At 38.0% G+C, this 22,505-nt stretch overlaps 1 protein-coding gene and 1 long non-coding RNA gene across 3 annotated transcripts in view; one reads left to right on the top strand and one right to left on the bottom strand.

Annotated features, from left to right (window-relative positions):
* Positions 1-8,535, bottom strand: part of LOC139039405 (uncharacterized) — a 35,514-nt gene extending 26,979 nt beyond the window's left edge. For both annotated transcript variants that reach the window (XR_011492673.1, XR_011492672.1), the window contains exons 1-2: positions 8,413-8,535; positions 392-4,973 (exon numbers count right to left, since the gene is read on the bottom strand). This is a non-coding gene — a long non-coding RNA (uncharacterized lncRNA). The remainder of the gene's footprint in view (positions 1-391; positions 4,974-8,412) is intronic.
* Positions 4,880-22,505, top strand: part of UGP2 (UDP-glucose pyrophosphorylase 2) — a 177,412-nt gene continuing 159,786 nt past the window's right edge. Inside the window, exon 1 of the mRNA XM_070480154.1 lies at positions 4,880-4,959. The gene's annotated coding sequence lies outside the window, so the exon portion shown is untranslated. The remainder of the gene's footprint in view (positions 4,960-22,505) is intronic.

Here is a 22,505-nt window from a genome sequence, read left to right on the forward strand (position 1 = left end):
GGACTGGCTGGGAGCCTAGAAGAACTGCTTTCATACCCATTCACCTCTGGATTTTTTTTTTTAATAACCTTGCAATATCTTTTTACTTGAAAAGTAAATTGCTTCTACCTTGAAAGCAAGAAGATGGAGTTAAAAGATTCCCTCAGTACTGCAAATTCCAGAAAACAATAATCCAGACATGGTATTATTTAGCAATCCATGATAATGTAACCCTACCTCCAGAAGAATATCTGAGAATAAAATGAATGTATCTTGTAACACCTAGCCATACACAGACATATGAGTAACAAAATAAGGGGACAGAAAGAAGGAAAAGGAAGGTAGAGGATGGTTTTATCCAAACAGCAGACTTAAAGTTTTGGGGGAGAAGGAACATCTGCTCCTAACCTACCTTAATGTAGGAAGCAACAACAAAAATAGTCTTTTAGAAAACAGACCCACATCTGAAGCTGTAAGCTCCTATTCACAGGAACTGTGCTTGGCGGAACACCAAGGCCTGGACTAGGGCAAAACAAGTGAGAAACCTGCCTGCCAAACATTTAAGGAGGTGCTCACTCTCAGGATGGATTAAGGGCAGGGTTAGGTCTGAGAACAAGGGCCTCCTTAAAAGTTGAGCCCTGGCACCTCATTCACCTACTGGGGCCTGGGTTCTGCCAAATGCTACACAACAACATGCATGTGATACTTTTTCAAAGCAATGCTGCATACTTTATTTTATTTAAGCCTTAAAACAACTTTAGAAGGTAGATATAAAATTACCCTCATTTTAAAGATGAGAAAACTAAGGCTCAAGGATAAGTGATTTACCCAATTATTCCATCAGCAAGCAGGCTATCAAGACTTGAGTATGGCACTGGCATTCTTCCACTCAGTAACCCTCTCATATGCCACTCAGGACAACTTATCTCTGATTTCCAAGAGGATACCTTCCAGCAGGTACCAAAGAAATTTTTAACATATGGTCTCATGAACACAAACTGAAAATAATTTGAAAATTACAATAAACTTACTCTCCATCTAACTATCCATCCAATCTCTATAACCAGCACCAAAAATTATACATTTCTACTAAAAACAATCCTTAATCCATATTCTGTAAGAAAATACACTTTGCTATTTTGTACAGCTTTTGAAAAAGACTTAGTTATAACCCCCAAAGAGTTCACCCCATACTATGCCAAACTCATGTATTCCCCCTCAATATCAGGGTCAAAGTAAAAATCAATTATAATGCCATGTGTGCATGCATGCTTAGTTGCTCTGTCATGTCCAACTCTTTGCTACTTTATGGACTGTAGCCTGCCAGGCTCCTCTGTCCATGGGACTGTCCAGGCAAGAATACTGGAGCGGGTTGCCATTCCCTTCTCCAGGGGATCTTCCCAACCCAGGGATCGAACCCAGGTCTCTTGCATTGCAGGTGGATTTTTCACAGTCTGAGCCACCAGGGAAGCCCTAGAATACCATATTTTACTAAATAAAGTATTTCTTTGAAAAAATATATTCTAAATAAAACACTGACACATGATTCTGTTTTCTAATCCAATATTGTCACAAAAGGAAATAAAGGATCCTGGTTATATACTAGCAATTTTATTAAAATTATCTTAATTATTATATTTTTATTAAAATATTAACCTAAAATTCTTTTTTAACCTAAAAGCCATTTCATAATATATCACGTAAAATGATAAAATATTTTAAAAATTCCCAGAGAGTGGAGTTGTTCTATATAAAGCAGTTCTTGAGTTCATAAAGGTGGGACTGGTGGGAGGTTTGACTGAGAGCTTGCATTTTCCAGATGAATAAACAGACTCAGCCAGGAGAAGTGTCCTGTCAAGGTCACTCAGTTAGTCGCAGGGCCAGGAACCACATCTCCTGATCCCCAGTTCAGCACTCTTTCCCTGAACCTTGCTGTCTCCTGATAACACATCAGTCAATTTCCCCTTCATGCTAAAAACAAATCAGAAATACTTCACCACTCAAATTCCTATTTTTTTTTAACATGTGGAATAACTTTCATCTATAGTTCAAAGCTTTCCCTCCTCCCCCTCCAGATTAAAGGGACACAGCAGTTTTAACCAAATTTTGGCACAATATTTAAGTTCCCTATGCTATTTCTGTGCAATGAGGAAAAAAAACTTCCGACAAAAAATAAGCTTCCTATCAAAAAATAAGATTACAAAGAGGAATTATAAATTTTATCACATAGAGGTTGCTTTTTCTTTTCTTCCTGTGTCTGATACTTACTCCTGTGTTTGTTTTTTTTTTTTCTTATAAGCCTGAAACTCATCAAATATAGTTCATGCTCAGTTTTCCACCTGGGCGCTTCCTTGACTGGCATTTGTTTATACATACTGGGGATGGGAGAAAGAACCAATGCTCTGGGCAGAGAGAAGATAAAAGCAATTGTCACTCAGTGTTTGTAATAAAGAAGATGGAGTAGTTTCTGATAGTAGGAGAGAACTAGAAAAAAAATAAGTGTGCATACGGAGACCTATACACATGCACGTGTGTGCCCCAAATGGACATTTATATGTATTATCGGAGTCAACCTTCTCAAGGACCCTAGGAGGAGGATATTATTTTTACCCCCAGTTTTCACATTAGGAAACAGACTAGCCCAAATGACAGACCTAAGATCACACAGCTAGTATGTGAATCTGACCTCAGGCTGTCTGACTCTAAAAACTCATAGAAAGGAAAAGTTTTCTCTCTTCAATTTCCAAAGACTTACTTTCTATCTCTCTCCAACAAAAATAAAAAGGGGAAGAAATGGTCAGTTGTGTATCTAGAACAAAAAATCCCATAACGATTGAAGTCTTCTATGGGTTCTATCTTCTTAAAAAGTCTCCAAGAGACAGATGACAACATTCTTTAGGGAACTGATTCAAAAGCAAAAAAAGATACTGAGAAAAAGAAAGAAAAAAATGGGCATGAATAAAAGAATGTCATTAAATGAACAAAACTGACTTACTAGTAGGAATGATAGCTAGAGAATAAACTGTGACCAAATGCTGATGACTTCACTGCCGAGTCCTACAAAGCCTTTAGACAGTTGCCTGGACCAACATTTCACTATTATTTCCAGTGGTATGTGAGAGAAAAGTGAAAGAGCCAAGTCCGTGAAAGAGAAGAATTAGTAATAACTTATGTTTCTTTTGACTTAATTTTTAAAAAATATTTTGAAGTCTTTATTGAATTTGTCACAATATTGCTTCTGCTCCATGTTTTGTTTTTATGGCTGCAAGGCATGTGGGACCCTAGCTCCTTGACCAGAGATTGAACCCACACCCAAACACCATTGCAAGGTGAACTCTTAACCAGTAAACCACCAGGGAGGTCCCTAGCAGCATTTTAAAAGATAAGAATGAGACTATTTATAAACTGGTGGTTCTTTGTGTTCCTAACTCAAGTAATGAGGTTTTTGTTTTTTTTTTAACTGAGGTGAAATTCACAGAACAAAAATTAATCATTAACTTTTTGAAAAGTGTACAATTCAGTTGCACTTAGCACATTCACTGGGGTGAGAAACCATCACCTCTAACTAAATTCAAGACATTTTCATCATCCAAAAGGAAACCCTGTACCCACAATAATACAGATAGAAAAACTGGCAAAAGAGAAGGGAGTAAATCAAAAATTCTAGTGGTATGGCACAAAGTAAGAATTTAAAAGAAACAATGTATATTTAAAAATCTTATTTAAGGAATATTTTGCTGAAACATTATCAAGTATAATGTACTGTTCTAAGTGCTGGATACTTTTATAACAAATTTTCCTGGCAAAGCAAACTTTATTGTGGCCCTGAGGTCAGCTGCTGAAACTAGACAGTTGGGGGTGAAGGGCTCTTGAATTGCATCTCTCACAACACTTCCACTACCTTCAGACACAGATGGAGGGGGACTGGTGTAAGGGGCACCTTGAGTTTGCAACGCACTCTGAGAAAGGCCAACTCGCAGACCCTCAGCCACTGCAGCCAAGCCACTCATGGCTCCTCGTTTCTTGGATTTCAGCTTCTTAGGTCTAAATGTAGGTTTTGCTCTTCTCACAGGGCTCTCGTCTTTAAAACTGGGTCTCACTGTTTCTCTTCTTTCTCCACCTTTCTTTCCTTAGCAATTCGTCTGTTTCTGCAGCACTAGTCTCTTGACTTGTTTGACAGGAGTCTCCTCCTCTAGGGATACCTCTGAAAGTGAAAGTCGCTCAGTCGTGTCCAACTCTTTGCCACTCCATGGACTACACAGTCCATGGAAATCTCCAGCCCAGAATACTGGAGTAGGTAGCCTTTCCCTTCTCCAGGGGATCTTCCCAACCCAGATCTCCAGCATTGCAGGCGGATTCTTTTACTAGCTGAGCCACAAGGGAAGCCCAAGTATACTGGAGTGGGTAGCCTATCCCTTCTCCAGTGGACCTACCCAGCCCAGGAATCAAACCAGGGTCTAGGGATACCTCTATATCGTCATTATTCTTCTTCTCCCTTCCAGCTCCTCCTCTTCCCAGGCCTTCAGTGTGAAGGACAGGTCTGAAGCGTCATAACATTCTTGGCATGAAGAACAGAGGTCCAAAGCCAACTTGAAACTGAAAAGTGACTGAGGAGAATGCTCTAATCCCATCAAGGTGACCTGGGTAGGATGGAGGTGATGTGATGGGTTCTGTCTTCTTGTTCTCCTGGTTTGCTGGAGACAGGATCTCCACAAGGTTCATCTTTTCCTGGACTTTTTCTCCAAGCAAATTATACTAAGCAACAGCTTACAGTCCTGCTTCCCCTCCTTCTGGGTTCAAAGGTCCAAGTCTGCTTCTGCTGGCTTAGCTCAGAGCCCCGGGGCATTACTGCCTTTGCAGCTGTGCTGCTGATGCTGCAGCCCTAGGATGAAGAAGGTAGCAAAAATACCTTCTAGCGTTTGTCTTCAAAAGAGTTTGTAATCCAATGAAGAATTCAGATGTGTAATCAAATGGAACAAGGTAAGGAAGAGGACCTAGAGAGAGGAGGGTTAAGATATCAAAAGGAGGTCATAGAAAGACTATTTCCTATATTTAGATAAAGAAAAGTTCTGGGCATGAATCAATGATGATCTCCTAGGACTACAAAGAGCAGGAAAGTGCCAAGTAAACTGCTAAAATAGGTAAGGATGTTACATTGGCACATGAACACAATCTCCACTCTCCAGGAAAAAACGAGGAAAGAAGGGAGGCTTCGTGTGATCACAGGTCTTTCTGATGTTATGGTGTGTAGATCCTCTCACAAGGAAGTGCCAGCTAAATCCAAGAGACTTCAGGGAAAGATATGAAAAGGAGGTGTTATTGTGCAGTTCTAGCCATAATGGCATCATTTGGCATAAAAAAAAAAAAAAAAAGAATGTGAGTATTTAAGACACATAAAGAATAAGCAATATAACCAGGTATATATGCCAAGAACAACAACAAAAATCAATGGGACATAAAGAGGAATATGATAGCGATGTAGCTCAGGTGGTAAATAATCTACCTGCAGTGCATGTCTGACTCTTTGAGACCCTATGGACTATAGCCCACCAGGCTCCTCTGTCCATGGGATTCTCCAGGAAAGAATACTGGAGTGGGTTGCCATGCCCTCCTCCAAGAGATCTTCCTGACTCAGGGATCGAACCCACATCTCTTATGTCTCCTGCATTGGCAGGTGGGTTATTTACCACTAGAGCCATCTGGGAAGCCCCATATATAAATATATAACCACTTTATATATGTATTTATGCATATATATATATGTATATCTATCTATCTATATATATATCTCATGAGCCCCTGGCAAGTCATCTAACTGTATGTTCTCATTTAGGTGCATACTTTCCATTGAATGGCTATTCTTTGCCCCCCATTCCCCCACCAAAAGGAAAACAAGGCCTCAACTTTTCTCAATGCCTCATGTGTAGCAATGCCTCAAGTAAATTCTTCACCTCACCAGATTAAAATTTGTCTGCAGAGTTAATGTTGATCTTTTTCAGAGTTGCATCAGCTTTAATAAACATTTGGACATCACAGTACATAAACTTAAGTGAACCTAAACCACTTTTGAAAGCTGACTACAGCACAATGCTTGAAAGAAGGGAACTAGATATTAATAACATGCTAAATCTGTGGTTTAAGCCTTCATAACTTTCTCATTTTTCTCTTTTTTCTGATTTTCCTCATTTAAACCAGAAATGGGCTGAGAAATTATAGGATAGATAAATAGATAATAGATAAATGGAGAAATTTCCCGTGGTATCTCTGATAAATTTTATTCATCAAACAAACATTTGTGGAGAAACTATTATGTGCCAGGTACTTTGAGTAATACAAATATGGGGCAGACTTTATTTATGACTTCATAAAGCCAATTATCTATGAGGAAAACAGACATGAACATAAATATCTGTAATATAAAGTAGAAAGTGATAACTGCTATGAGAGAGATACAGATAAGTTGCCACAGGAGTTCAGAGAGAAAAAGAGGCTACCTACATTTAGAAAAGATCAAGTAAAGCTGGTAGCAGAATCCTGGCCTTAAAGAATATGTAGAATGTGAACAAGTAAAAACAGGATGCAAGAATCAATGGGACAAAGGCAGAGAGCCAGAACATTTCTGGGCATGTAAAGAAAGAGCAGGGAGCGTGGAAGGCTGTGGTAAAAGAAGTATCGGGCCACAGGATGGGAAGCTGCACTGGGCTAGAGAATATAGGACTTTGTGTGCCATGAGGAGTTTGTATTTAAGTAAACAGAAAACTTAATAGCTTTTAATAGTTTTCAAGCAGAAAAGTAACATGAGAAGAGCTGTACTTGGGATTAAGCTGATAATTCAAGTATAAAATCATGTGTAAAAAGGGTTAGAGGGAAGAAGCTAGGTGAGAGTCAGAAGGAGAGGCATGGAGGAAATAAAGAGTATAAAAACAGAATCAAATAAATGTTTCATATTTCTGTGTTAATTTGTATTCCAGGAAACTAATTTCTATTGAGTTAATATAGAAACAAGCCTTTGATTCATTGGTAACAATACAAGTCACTTGTACCCAAAGGTACATAGAAAGTTCCCCCAGATCTCTCTCTAAAAAAAAAAAAAAAAAATTTGAAATATCAATAGCCTCTGAGTGTCCTTTCAAGGTGAATCTTTCTCCTTCAAATACTGAATCTGTTATTAGGATTCTTCAGGGAGAGCTCTAAAAATCCCCAGAGGTTAAGGAATGCAGTACACTAGTCACAGAACTCGGGCCAATTTGCTCCACCTCCAAATTTACCAAGAGTGAAACAGAGCCCCAGAGCAGGAACTGACTTGTCCAGGGAAACATGGCTGGTTAGAACTCCAGTCTCCTGAACCCTGTCCCACCCCCTAACTCACATTCCACTGTGAATACTCTGGGTTGGCTAGAACTGAGGTATCAAAATAAAATAACTCTCTTAATTTGCTTGGGCTTAGAACATGGATTTCAAACAAATGGCAATCAAGGAAGAAAAAAAAAACCAAAACATAAAACATTGCTGTACCAGAAAGCTGGAAATCTGCATGGTAGATTTTTTACATAAATAAACAGCAAGGTATTACTATCTGGTTGGAATATTGACATACCACACAACTCGCTCATTAGGTATCATAAAACACTGAGTTAAGTGTAGTATAGCAACTACTTGACTCTTTCTGGAAAATACTGGTTACTTAGGCAAATTCCTTATGTATGACAGAGACTTGTGGTCTCCAAACTTCAAATATTTTTCATGGAAGATAACAAATATGTTTTTAATAGAATTCATTTAGGGATTTCAGGAAATTACTGAAAATCTGCAGCCTATAGGCATTGCACACGTGAAGAAAAAGGGCATCAATCTCTCAAAATTCTGGCAGGAAAGGAGTGGCTGTTTCCAAAGTTCTTTTTCCTTTGCAATAAGCTGCTTCTTAGTGCCAAAAAACAGCTCATCAGCAATGTTGTTTCATTTTATAGGGATGTTTTGAGAGAGAAAAAAAAATTAGTAATGTGTCCTGTGATTTTTCAAACCTTATGTCCCAAAGCCTATAATAATCTTGCTGCTTTTTATTTTAAAAAAGAAAGCCAAATGTTTGAGATTTCATCTTTAAGTCTACTATGTTCACTGCAAGCACATACTTTAACCTTATTACAAGAAGCGACACGTAGTTTCTTTAAATGCTGCCCAGTCAAAAAAGAAAATTAAAAAAACCATAGATTCCATTAAGGACTGGGTGGGGTTCTATGTGTAACATAAGTTACACATAGTAAGAGCCACAGCTATAAAATAGCATTTCCGTACCTCTGCTAGAGGGTTCAACCTCTATTACCCCTAAGTCAGGGTGCCCAGGGATGTCTCATGTGTGCTCATGTGTGCTAGCTCCCTAGGCTGCCAGAAGGTGTTCCCAGTTCTCCTTGCCTGATAAAAGCAACTGCTGCCAACCTTGCAAGCTTTGCCATCACTGCCCATCGAAGGCACCACCAACGTGTGCAAGGAGGTCTGAAAGCCTGAAGTCCAGCCTCAAGGCATTGGAAGTGCTGACGATCCTGGCACCACTATTCATATGACTGACAGGCGCACTCTCTGTGTCCTAAGATTATCCAAATAAAACTAACAGACAAACAAACAAAAACTCAGCTCCATTAGTTCTTACTAGATTTTATATTACAGCCATGCTGGGGCCACAGGGCTCAGGGACAGGCTGTTCAGTAACTATTTGTTGAAAAAATGAGTGAGTCCACCAGGCTGGGCTGCAAACAATCCAATGTCCTCAACTCCATCTGCTGCCCTTGATGAAACCTCTGTAATTTGATTCTTTCTTTCATTGGCTTCACTCTTTTGGGGAGGCAATTCTATAAATAGAATTTCAGAGGGTCCACCTCCACCAGACCCCAGGAATGCCCAGATATGCCTGAATCCTGGGGGGAGAAAACTTACTTTCAAGCATTCTTTCTTAGTCTTAGAAAAGGGAATTACAGAATTGACATACAAAATTTATGTTTTTTATATGATTCTCATCAGATGTTATGAATTGGTAGCCTGCAGCCATTCTGGCCAGATGATTTTTTTTTTTAAGTCTACATTATTTTTTAAGTATTTGAATTAGAATACTCTAAATCAGTTGTTCTCATACATATGCATGTGTCAGAATTAGTCTTGTTAAGAGTGCTGGGCTCCACCCCCAGTTTCTGATTCAGTATATCTGGGTTAGGGTTTGATAATGTGAATTTCTACCTAGTCTTTGCTGCATTTCTGGTCTGGGGACATACTCTGAGAACCACTTTTGGGGGGTTCTCTGGTTTTCCCAGACTCCATCACTAAAGTATTTCATCTGGCCTACTTCACTTACTCAAGTTACCCATTTGGCTTTTGAGTTTGAAAGCTTGAAACCCTGTACAAGGCCCTGTATCCTTGTCTGTTGAAGTAAAATGCTAACTCAAGAGCTAATGATTGGGAAATGGAAGATGCAGAAACAAAAAATAGCTGTTGGGCTAGGAAACTGGTAGCAATTTAGACTATATATTTCTGCCACCTAGCAGAATCAGCAAACTCCCAGTTCCCTGAAAGACAGAGATAAAGGCTTGACACACATTCCTAGATTTTTTTATAGGAAGCAGCCCCCTCTAGCTGAAAATTGCTGACCACAGAATATAGCCCTAGACTGGCTGAAACCAGAAAATTGATGATGCTTGAAACTTCACCTTGATGCCAACCAATCTAAGAACTGTCCACGAGCTGATCACGCCCTGCTTCTTGAATACTCTAAAAATCCTGACTATGTCCTCCAGGGTGGGTCACATGGTTTTGAGGGCATTAGCCCATCATGGCTCTCTTTGCCTGGCAAGGCAATAAAAACTATTCTTTTTTACTTCACCCAAAACTCTGTCTCCATGTTTCTATTTGGCACTGGTGAACACAGGCCCAGTTTTGGCAACAAGCTGAGTCTCAGTATTTCAAGTGAAAATTCATGGAGATGACTGTATTACTCAATTTGTTTCATTTATAACATTTGGCTTATAATATTACAATATTATAACATTACAATAAAATGTTCGGTAAATGGTGTTTCTATTACACAGGTCCTTATTTTTCATTATGGCTACTACTGACACTTGATTATTCTTGCTATTATCATCACCTTTTCGTCCATGTACGTAAATTTGCTTGATATTAGCTAAATTCAGAAATGGAAAATGAAAAAGGCCAGATTGCTTATGACAAATGAGAAAGCAATTCAATTTTTGTCTATTTATTGTTCAATACTATCTCTTTTAAAAAATAAATGGTGATGTTTCAAGCATATGTACATTTGAATTTCTAACCTGTACTTTGGTCAAAGACCAAATACTTCCTAAATGAAAAATACTGATGATATTCATAGCTATAGACTTATATATTTAAACCTAAAAGAATTTAAACCATAAAGAATGAATATTTTTACATTTTTGTTGTTTAATATTTTACTGAAATACAACAAATAAACAGAATAGCACATACACCTTAAGTCTAACAGGTCATTGAATTTTCACAAATTGAACATACATGTCTAACCAACACCCAGAGCAAAAAATAGAATGTCACCAGCCCCCAGAAATCTCCCTTATGCCCCTCTCACAATTTTAACCTCAAGGGTAACCACTATCCTGACTTTTAACATCACAGATTTGTTTTGCCTCTTCTCTCAATTTATACGAATGGACTCACATTATATACTACATTGTGTCTGGCTTCTTTTGATCAACATTGTTTATGAGATTCACTCACATTGGTGTATCTAGTTTGTTCATTCTTTCCAATACAGTATTCCATCGTGTGACCATCAGTCAGATCAGTTCAGTCACTCAGTTCAGTCACTCATTCGTGTCCGACTCTTTGCGACACCATGAATCGCAGCACGCCAGGCCTCCCTGTCCATCACCAACTCCCGGAGTCTACTCAAACCCATGTCCATCGAGTCGGTGATGCCATCCAACCATCTCATCCTCTGCCGTCCCCTTCTCCTCCTGCCCCCAATCCATCCCAGCATCAGGATCTTTTACTACTGCTTATTCATTCTACTGTTGCTGAGCACTTGGATCATTTACATTTTGAAGGCATTAGAAAAAGTGCTGCTATACACAAGCTTATATGTCATTTGCTGTACATACATAGGCATTTCTGTTAAGTTTATACCTAGGAGTAGAATGGCTGGGTCACAGGGTATGTGTATGGTCAGCTTTAGGAGATATTGCTGGTTTTCCAAAGTGGTTGTACCAATTCATACTCCCTCTAGAAGTGTATGAAAGTTCCAAGTTCTCTACGTTCTCACCATCATTTTGGATTTTACTGACACTTTAAAAAAAGGTTTGCTTGGACTTAAGACACTGGTGTCTCCGTTTGACTTTCACACATCTTAAGTTTACTGTACAATTTCTATCACTTTCAAGAAACTGAGACATGAATCTGTCTTAAATAAATGAATGGGTTTCACAACCAATTTGTAAATCAATACCTTAAATTAGTGAATTTTCTACCTAAGGGAAATTTTCTCCTGCCATGTGTATCTACTATTTGTTTTTAAGTCACAAAGAATATCTGTATGGGAAGATATGATTACTCTTTGCATTTGCAGCTGTAATCTAAAGGTGTAACCAACAGTACTTTGTATTTGTTGACTGGGTGCTGTTGTTTGTAGTAACTCTCCTGCGAGTGATGCTCTTTTAGAATCACAATTTTAGTAATGCAGTAAGAAGTTCAAGACCTCACTCTACAACCTCAGTGATTTCTGGATAATGTCTGCCCACAGGGAAGAATGTTGGTAGTTTCTGGCCAAAAGTTGACTCTAATGATCCATAACAAAGTTTCTAATATCATGCAGCTCCTCTCATTCTGCTGTAAGTCTCCCTCAAAAACACTGCAATAAAGCACAAATAAAGGCATTTTTTGTGTCACTATCAAGGACCAGTCTCAGGTTCCTGGGAACCTTCTTTTTTTTTCCAAGGCTGATTTTCTCCTCAGAATCTCTGGTAGCCAAGTGCTATAATACAGCAAATATTTTATTAATTGTTCAATTGAGCAGGAATTAGACTTAGCAAAATCAAGATATTATGTATTTCCCGTACTTAATGTTAATTTCTTTCCTTTGCTTGTTTATTTCTTTCCTTTGACTTCGAGTGATTTCTGACTTTGATACGTTGCATCTTAAATTTTGTTGGTTCACCTGGTAATTACAATATTTACACTTTTATTCTCTTAATATTTTACAGCTTAACAATGTAACTTCTCATTCCATATTTGTAATTTTTAACCAGCAGCTGGATAAGCAGAAAAATCATTGTTTTGGATGATTTTATTTTTTAAAAATAGAAAAACTTCAATTAAAAAAAAAGATATATAGTTATTTTTTAAAAATTCAAGAAATTTAGAAAAGTGTAACAAGTAAAGAAAAAGTTTGCTTGATCTTATCACTCAGAAATTAACCATTGCTAACCTTTGGTGAATATTATTCTAGACATCTCTCTATGCCTATCTACAGATAAAAGGTTAGACAACAAAGATAAAAAGATGTTATTACAATTGGGTCACACAAAAATTAGTGGTTATTAAAAAATCACCAGTTAAATTTAACAAAAGAAATGCAAACTGAATGATATGAAATAGTTGAACTTCATATAAATTTTTCATTGCATTTCAGGCATAGTTTAGAGATTGGGCTAGTCTCACTCCTGATAGATAACTCTTGGCTAAGTCTAGAGGAATTTCTTGACTGCATGTCCAGCAATATTAGTCTCCTCAATCTCTGATAGTTCATCTTATCATAATGTGTGTTTTTGTCAGTAGCTTGTTACTTTGTGTAAAAAGATAAAATGGAAAGAAAGAAATGAAGAAGGGAAGGAAGAAAAGAAGGAAGGAAGGTCAGTTTCTATTTCAACATCTGTATTTCGGTTTGTCATTTTAATGGTCCCCTTAATTAAAGGACCATGTAAATTGCAGACGATGCTTGCTGAGCATTATAGGGTGGACTAGTTTTTTTTTTGTTGTTGTTGTTAAATCGGTCTGACCTTCCTACTTCATTCTGGAATAGGTCCAAAAGACCATTATGGTGTGGTCACAGCACAGATTACGGTAACCTGCCTGATCTATTTCCTCTTACTGTGGAAGGAGTTTTCATTAAAAGTCTAGTCTTGTTCAATCTGTTTTATGCAGCCTGTTATTGCTATGAGGCTTCTTTTTTATCTGCAAAATTCTTGTGAGATTATCTTTAGATCATGAGCACAAAACCCCAGGGCAGTGGTAACTAACAAAAAAAGACCCATACAAAATGACATAAAAGTGTTGATGGATTGTGTATTGTACGCTCTGCACAATGACACAACCATGAACTTGCAGAGTGTCTGTGTAATGTACCACAAAGCACCAGGGAAACTCTATACTCAGTCCTTAAATTAACAACATAGAGCACAGTGTTATCAACTGCATCTCATAAACTAGACTGTAAAGAATCTCAGAAGGCTATAATTGAACATGAACTGTATATTCATTAAGAAAGACTAGTTTGACCCAGACAAATGCGAGGAAAAGGACTAACACATCTTGAGCTTCTATTTTTATGCCAGATAAGCTGTTTATAGGTTGTCCTTTGCATTCTCAAACAACCCTGTGGAATCGGTATTGCTTGCATTTTCATGTTACAGACAAGTAAACAGGGCTTTGAAGGAGCTGATGTAATGAACCAGAATCTGAATCTAGATCTGTCCAACATTAGGACTTTCATCCTGAGCTATTCTCCCTTCCTGCAAACTGTTATCTCAAAAAAAATTCAGACTATAGATCCAATGAAGCTTGGTACAAGGATGACATGTGCAGTCAATGTATGACTCCACTACTTGATCATTCCTCAGAGCATCAGACCCACTACTCCAGTAAGGTCATCTATGTTCTCTCAGAGTCACACCTAACATTAGATGCATTTGGGTACTGCCTGTGCCTGCCACCTGATGCTGCCAAGGGAAATGGAAGAACAGCTGCTGGAAAGACTTACTAATTCCTTTGAATAGTTTGTGACATTATCTAAACTTTAGATTCTAAACAGCTTTGTAGATACTGCAATTTAAGAGAAAAATATATCAAGATATATCTGGAAACAAGAGAATGAGAGGTTTTCTGAAAATTTTTTGTTAGTAGTATATGTAGACTTCTCAGATAATGTATATGAAACTTAACCCCAAGTTATGACTACTTGTGTGACAGTTTTGGCATTAAGAGATGGAATTCTATTTGAAAGGTCATGTGCACATTTGAGCAACCTGATATCAAGTGATCTTATTAGGGAGATTACATTGTAGACCTTGTGATATTAAAAGCATTTTTTAAAAGTCATGAGCTACTTAAAGGTAGAAACTGATTGTCAATGTGGTATATTTGTCTTAACAAATTTAATACCATGGAAAACTAAGTTTAAAAATGGATTCACTGTTTCATCACTCTTTGTGACTTAAAAATCTCTCTAGAAATACGTGAATAGAAAATTCATACCTCCTAAGGAACAGAGGGTATTCTCAATTAAAGTGTAATAGTCCACTTGACAGCAGGGACAACTTCTGTACATAATGTTCTAAAGAAAAAAAATCAGTGATTTCTCTAACCTAAAATCGTATGTTCCACATGTATGAATGGTGTGGGTATGGAGGGATAGAGGAGACAGGGTGTTAATTCTCATTTTATTTTATACCTGGAGAAACTGAGAGAAGTGTTGGACGTTATCATAGTGTTCATGGATTCATACACTTTTATCTGTATTCACATTCTCTCTAAGCAGAACACCTATACTTTGGTTCGGATCAAGGAGGCCATGCCTTCCTCCTCGTTTCTAATCTGCTCTAATTTGAAAGCTGCAATAACCATGCAATTCCTCTCGCTCCCTGGCCTTGTTTTTTTCCTGTGGTTGGGAATGGCGCTTCCCTTGTTTTTTGGTTTTAATTTACTAAAATTACTTATTGAGATAAGACTCACAACACCTTTATATCAAAACTTGTATATGTAAACTTTTGATATAAAACAACACTTTTATATATAAAAGAATCACCTTTATATCAAAGTAACTGAGTACCATTCTATGAATGATTGATTATGTTCTTCCACTGATAACACTTTTCAGACATCTCTCATGTTGAAGTAAAACAAATGATCCAGACTAAGGCACACAGGATTCGAATTCACCTTGGAAATTTGTTTCTCATACACTGAAGAAAATTATTAACCTGCAGTTGCTTAAAAAAAAAAAGTAAAAGAACCAAAGGAAGAGAAAACAGTTTATACCCTAAAGAGAAATGAACTCACCATCACATTTTTCTAAGTATAGTTCTTCCAGTTTTTTCCCTTTGAGAACTCTTCTGTATGATTCTCCCCTTTTGGCTTCACAGCCTGTACAACCCAGAGAAAAACCTCTGATTATAGAAACTTTCCATGTGGTGAAATTTTAGGTTCCCCTTTCCCCTACCCACCCCCACCTTCTGCACAAATAGTTTCACCATCTGTCTATAAAACAGCCTGAAATTCCACCCATTAAATATATTCCTTCAGATTACATATGTACCTATTTATTTTAAAAATCATAATCACTTCAACATTCCCATCAACCAAATACAGCTATTTATATTGTTTTAACTATCTCTGATATTTTCAGTGCTTCTGCAGATATTTTTAATCATACAGACAGTGGGTGAATGCATGTTTAGTTCTGGTTGCTCATTTAATGTTGTTTAGAATATCCATATGCCAATACCAGGCATATATTTATCACATTAATCTTAACCGTCAGTGCATTCTCCTTTGATAATTTACAATGTATAAGGAATTAGAATTGTTTTAAGTTTTGTTTTCATAAACATTTCTCCCTTAAATGTTACTGTACACATTGGCTTGATTCTGACTTTTTGAGATTATTTTCTTAAATAATCTTAAATTTTCCAAAGTAGAAATTCTGGGCCAAAGAATGGCAATACTTTAGTATCTCATTTCATTTTTCTAACATGGTTAAACCTACTCCACTGAAAGATCATATCGATTTGTAATGCTATCAGCAATATTTGAGTACCAGTCTCTGTATACTGTTCAGTTCAGTTCAGTTCAGTCGCTCAGTCATGTCCGACTCTTTGCGACCCCATGACCCGCAGCACACCAGGCCTCCCTGTCCATCACTAACTCCCAGAGCCTACCCAAACTCATGTCCATTGAGTCAGCGATGCAATCCAAACATCTCATCCTCTGTCGTCTCCTTCTCCTCCTGCCCTCAATCTTTCCCAGCGTCAAGGTCCTTTTTAGTTAACAAATATACACATAGTATTTATATGTGCATAGCTAGAACTCATAATTGTTCATTTTATTTTTTTATTAAACAAGGTCATGATTTTTCAATTATTGTTCCAATATAGTTCTTTCATCTGGAAAGTCTAGAGTCTGGATGTTGATCTTACAGTTCTGCATTAAGATCATACAGCAAGAAAGTGACTGAATTAAGATTTGAATTTAGATTTGTCTGACCTCAAATCACTCCACCATAAGGAGAGGGGAATGGGCTGGAAGGTTGTAGGGGAGCTGGCCACAAATATAGGAATGTTCTTTGTATATTTTATAAATTAAAAATTTTTAATACTATATTAGCTTCATTGCTAAACATAGTATTCATACTGAATAGTATATATGTAATTCCAGACCACCTGACCTGTCTCTTGAGAAACCTATATGCAGGTCAGGAAGCAACAGTGAGAACTGGACATGGAACAACAGACTGGTTCCAAATAGGAAAAGGAGTATGTCAAGGCTGTATATTGTCACCCTGCTTATTTAACTTATATGCAGAGTACATCATGAGAAATGCTGGGCTGGAAGAAGCACAAGCTGGAATCAAGATTGCCGGGAGAAATATCAATAACCTCAGATATGCAGATGACACCACCCTTATGGCAGAGAGTGAAGAGGAAATAAAAAGCCTCTTGATGAAAGTGAAAGAGGAGGGTGAAAAAGTTGGCTTAAAACTCAACATTCAGAAAACTAAGATCATGGCATCTGGTCCCATCACTTCATGGGAAATAGATGGGGAGACAGTGGAAACAGTGTCACAACTTAATTTTTGGGGGCTCCAAAATCACTGCAGATGGTGATTGAATGAAATTAAAAGACGCTTACTCCTTGGAAGGAAAGTTATGACCAACCTAGACAGCATACTAAAAAGCAGAGACATTACTTTGCCAACAAAGATCCGTCTAGTCAAGGCTATGGTTTATCCAGTGATCATGTATGGATGTGAGAGTTGGACTGTGAAGAAAGCTGAGCACCAAAAAAATTGATGCTTTTGAAGTGTGGTGTTGGAGAAGACTCTTGAGAGTCCCTTGGACTGCAAGGAGATCCAACCAGTCCATCCTAAAGGAGATCAGTCCTGGGTGTTCATTGGAAGGACTGATGCTGAAGGTGAAACTCCAATACTTTGGCCACCTCATGCGAAGAGTTGACTCATTGGAAAAGACCCTGATGCTAGGAGGGATTGGGGGCAGGAGAGAAGGGGACGACAGAGGATGAGATGGCTGGATGGCATCACCGACTCGATGGACATGAGTTTGAGTAAACTCCGAGAGTTGGTGATGGAAAGGGAGGCCTGGTGTGCTGCGATTCATGGGGTCGCAAAGAGTCAGACATGACTGAGCAACTGAACTGAATTATAAGCTGAACTCTTGCTAGGAAATAGAACATTGCTAATATTTTAGAAGTTCTGTGTGGGTTCTGTACTCTCTTCTAGAAGTAACCTGCATAACCTACTCTCCCATTTCTGTGATTTTTTTTTTCCTTTGCTTTCTTTATAATTTTACCCTTTATATATGCCTCCTGAAATTACACATTGGTTGGGTTTTATCTGTTTCCAGATATCATGCAAATAGAATTATACTGTCTGTATTCTTCCTCACTCAACATCATGTTTATAAGATTAATTTATATTGATACACATAGCTATAATTTATTGAGTTTTATTTCTGTATAGTTGCAATAGTTTTATATGCTGTATAACAAATTGCCACAAATTTAATGACTTAAGACATCATTTATTATCTCAGTTTCCACGGGGTCAAGAGTCCAGGTGTGACTTAACTTGGCCCTTTCCTTGGAGTCTTACAGGTAGTAATCAAAGTGTCAGCCAGGCTATATTCTCATCTGAAGGCTTAACTGGGGAAGGATCGACTTTCAATCTCATTCAGATTGTTGACAGAATGCATTTTCTTGCACCAATCATGGAGTGATATTCCCTCACCTTGCCATACAACATAATCTAGTCAAGAGAAGAACATCCCATGATCTTTGTCATGTTTTCTCAGAAGCAAGTCATATATTCTGCCTGCATTCAAGTAGAGATTATGTACAGTACAATAGCAGGGGTAGAGATTATGGGGGCCAATTTAGAACTCTGCTTACCACAACAGTACTGTAATATTTATTGTATGTGTAAGCCATAATGTATTCATCTAATCTACCACTGATGGACATTTAGATTGTTTCTAGTTTGGGGGCTGTGATGGTTAACTTTTTGTGTTAACTTGGCTGGGTCACTGTGCCCAGATTTTTAGATGTTTTTGTGTGGGTGTTTTTGGATGACATTTAAATTTAAATTGTTGGACTTTGAGTAAGGCAGATTGCCCCACATAATGTGAGTAGATCTCATTCAGTCAGTTGAAAGCCTGAACGGAACAAAAGACTGACCTTCCCTGAGCAAGAGGAAAACCGGCCTGCAGACTGCACTTTATCTGCAACATTGACTCTTTCTGGTTCACCAGCAGACTGTCTTTGGACTCAAACTGTAGCTATTTCCTGAGTCTCCAGCATGCTGGCTCCTCCATCAAATTTTGGACTTGCCAAGCCTCCAGAAAGGCATGAGCCAATTCCTTAAAATACCTGTATGTGTGTATGTATACACAGACATACACACATACAGATCTTATTAGTTCTGTTGCTCTGGAGGACCTTGACTAATACAAGGGCTATAATTAACAATTATTCCATGAATGTTCTCTGTATATCTCCTGATGAACATGAGGAAGAGTTACTGGGTATATACTAGGAGTGGAATTCTTAGGCTGTAATGTGTGCCTCTATTCACCTTTATAAGGTAATGTCAAGCTATTTTTCAAAGTTTTTATGTTCATTTATACTCTTACCAGCACAGGTGAGTTCCTAGTAATACAAATGCTCAAATTTTTGTCAATATGACTGTGTGTGTATGTTAGTTGTTCAGTCAGCCCGACTCTTTGCAACCTCATGGACTTCAGCCCACCAGGCTCCTCTATCCATGGGATTTTCCAGGCAAGAGTACTGGAGTAGGTAGCCATTTCCTTCTCCAGGAGATCTTCTGAACTCAGGGGTTGAAACCAGGTCTCCTGCATTGCAGGCAGACTCTTTACCCACTGAGCTACCAGGGAAGTCCTTGTGGCTCAGCTGATAAAGAATCTGCCTGCAATGCAGGAGACCTAGGTTTGATCCCTGGGTTGGTATGAAATGCTATCTCATTATGGTTACATTTTCTTCATAAGTGATTATGTCGAACTTGTTTTCATGTGTTTATGGGCCATTTAAGTTTCTTCTTTTGTAAAAGTTTTGGTCAAGTCTCTTGCTTTTTATCCACTAAGTATTTCGCCATTTTCTTAATGATCTGTAGCAGCTCTTATATATTCTAGGTATTAGATCTCAGCAATATGCTATAAATATCTTATAGCTCTTTCCTTGTCTATGATGTCTTTTGATGATCAGAAATCCTTAATTTTAATGTAGTTTACATATCACCTTTTTTCTCTGTGTTTAGCATTTTATGCTTTAAGAAATCCTTCTATATTCTGCTGTCTTGAAAATGTTGTCCTATATTATCTCTCAAAGGACTCAATTTTGCCTCTGACTCATTGTTCTTTATTTCTCTCAGGAATTTATTTTGAAGAGTTAGATATTATTAAAGAGACACTGGAAGGGTGTACTGCCTCAGGACACTAGGTGGTTAGGATACACAAAGAGGTATCAGAATGGATGAAAGATATGCTTAAAGCTCCAAAAGATAGAGAGGCACTAAAATAAATGTCTATTATCTCACAATTTTGCCTAGGTTTAGTTATACAGCTGTCATTAGAATAATCTATGACATAACTGAGTAGTCAAAGTGTTAGTTCTTCAGTCATGTCTGACTCTTTGCAACCCCATGGACTGTAGCCCACCAGGTTACTCTGTCCATGGAATTCTCCAGGCAAGAGTACTGGAGTGGGTAACCACTCCCTTCTCCAGGGAATTTCCTGACCCAGGGATCAAACCTGGGTCTCCCTATTGCAGGCAGACTCTTTACCATCTTAGCTACCAGGGAAGCCCATAATTAGAATCACCTATGACATAATCCCTAAGAAACAAAAAACTCTAACTCAAAAGGGAAGTTCATTTGAACTCAAAGACATTTAAACAATTCCATTTATTTTACTCACAACTTTGGTAAAATAAATTGAAAAGCATAAATTTTTAAAAATATGCAGAGACAGTTTTACTTCTTTTCCAATCTTTTTTCCCCCTGCTTTGCTACCTAGATAGGACCTCCACTACAATTTGAATAGAAGTTGGGAAAGTGGGAACTTCTTGTTCCCAGTTTTAGGAGGAAAGCATTCAACGTGACTAACAGAAGAACAAACCTGACTAACCTTTGTGCTCTGTTGCCTGGGCTTAGTCATAATGGCTCTGCACTTTTGTGTTACCTTTAGACTGAAACATATATGATAGTCCATTCTTTAGGTCATTCATATAGAGACTAAAATGTTGCATAACAGAGAAAAATATGTCTTGTTGGAGGTTGAGAGGAATACTGTGCCCAGACTTACATGGGCAGCTGCAAGAAAAAAGGTTTATCACATCTTTTTTAGGGTCTGACCAGCACCAAGGAGTTCTAAACAGCCAGGCATTCTTCTTCCCCTTTTAGTATGAAAAAAAGCCTGAATTCTCTCTCTCTCTTTTTTTTTTTTTCATTTATTTTTATTAGTTGGAGGCTAATTACTTTACAATATTGTAGTGGTTTTCGCCATACATTGATATGAATCAGCCATGGATTTACATGTGCTCCCCATCCCGATCCCCCCTCCTGCCTCCCTCTCCATCCCATCCCTCTGGGTCTTCCCAGTGCACCAGCCCTGAGCACTTGTCTCATGCATCCAATCTGGGATGGTGGTCTGTTTCACCCTTGATAGTATACTTGTTTCAGTGCTATTCTCTCAGAACATCCCACCCTCGCCTTCTCCCACAGAGTCCAAAAGTCTGTTCTGTACATCTGTGTCTCTTTTTCAGTTTTGCATATGGGGTTATCGTTACCATCATTTTAAATTCCATATATATGCGTTCATATACTGTGTTGGTCTTTATCTTTCTGGCTTACTTCACTCTGTGTAATGGGCTCCAGTTTCATCTATCTCATTAGAACTGATTCAAATGGATTCTTTTTAATGGCTGAGTAATATTCCATGGTGTATATGTACCACAGCTTCCTCATCCATCCGTCTGCTGATGGGCATCTAGGTTGCTTCCATGTCCTGGCTATAATAAACAGTGCTGCGATGAACACTGGGGTGCACGTGTCTCTTTCAGATCTAGTTTCCTCTGTGCGTATGTCCAGAAGTGGGATTGCTGGGTCATAAGGCAGTTCTATTTCCAGTTTTTAAAGAAATCTCCACACTGTTCTCCATAGCGGCTGTACTAGTTTGCATTCCCACCAACAGTGTAAGAGGGTTCCCTTTTCTCCACACCCTCTCCAGCAGTTATTGCTTGTAGACTTTTGGATAGCAGCCATCCTGAATGGCGTGTAATGGTACCTCATTGTGGTTTTGATTTGCATTTCTCTGATAATGAGTGATGTTGAGCATCTTTTGATGTGTTTGTTAGCCATCTGTATGTCTTCTTTGGAGAAATGTCTGTTTAGTTCTTTGGCCCATTTTTTGATTGGGTCATTTATTTTTCTGGAATTGAGCTGCAGGAGTTGCTTGTATATTTTTGAGATTAATCCTTTGTCTGTTGCTTCGTTTGCTATTATTTTCTCCCAATCTGAGGGCTGTCTTTTCACCTTGCTTATAGTTTCCTTCGTTGTGCAAAAGCTTTTAAGTTTAACTAGGTCCCATTAGTTTATTTTTGAAAAGCCTGAATTCTAACTCAAATAAGATGATTCTCTATAACATTAGTCTATCATCTTCTCAGTCTGCTTGCTTTCCAAATAAAGTTACTATTCCTTGCTCCAACACTTCAACTGTCAATGTATTGGCCTGTCATGCAGAAAGCAGTACGAGCTTGGACTTGGTTAGCATGATCATTAAGTGTGGTATCAGCTTAGGTTATTACGAGCTTGAGAAAGCTCCTTCCTATTCCTAGTTTGCTAAGGGATAAGTGTGTGATGCATTTTGACAAATACTTTTTATTAATATATGGAAATTATCTCTTTTTTTGCCCTCTTTATTCTGTTAATATGGTTATAGTGATTGACTTTTGAGTCTTAAACCAACGTTGCA

Source organism: Odocoileus virginianus, chromosome 2, assembly GCF_023699985.2.
Source record: "Odocoileus virginianus isolate 20LAN1187 ecotype Illinois chromosome 2, Ovbor_1.2, whole genome shotgun sequence".
NCBI classification, from domain to species: Eukaryota; Metazoa; Chordata; class Mammalia; order Artiodactyla; family Cervidae; genus Odocoileus; species Odocoileus virginianus.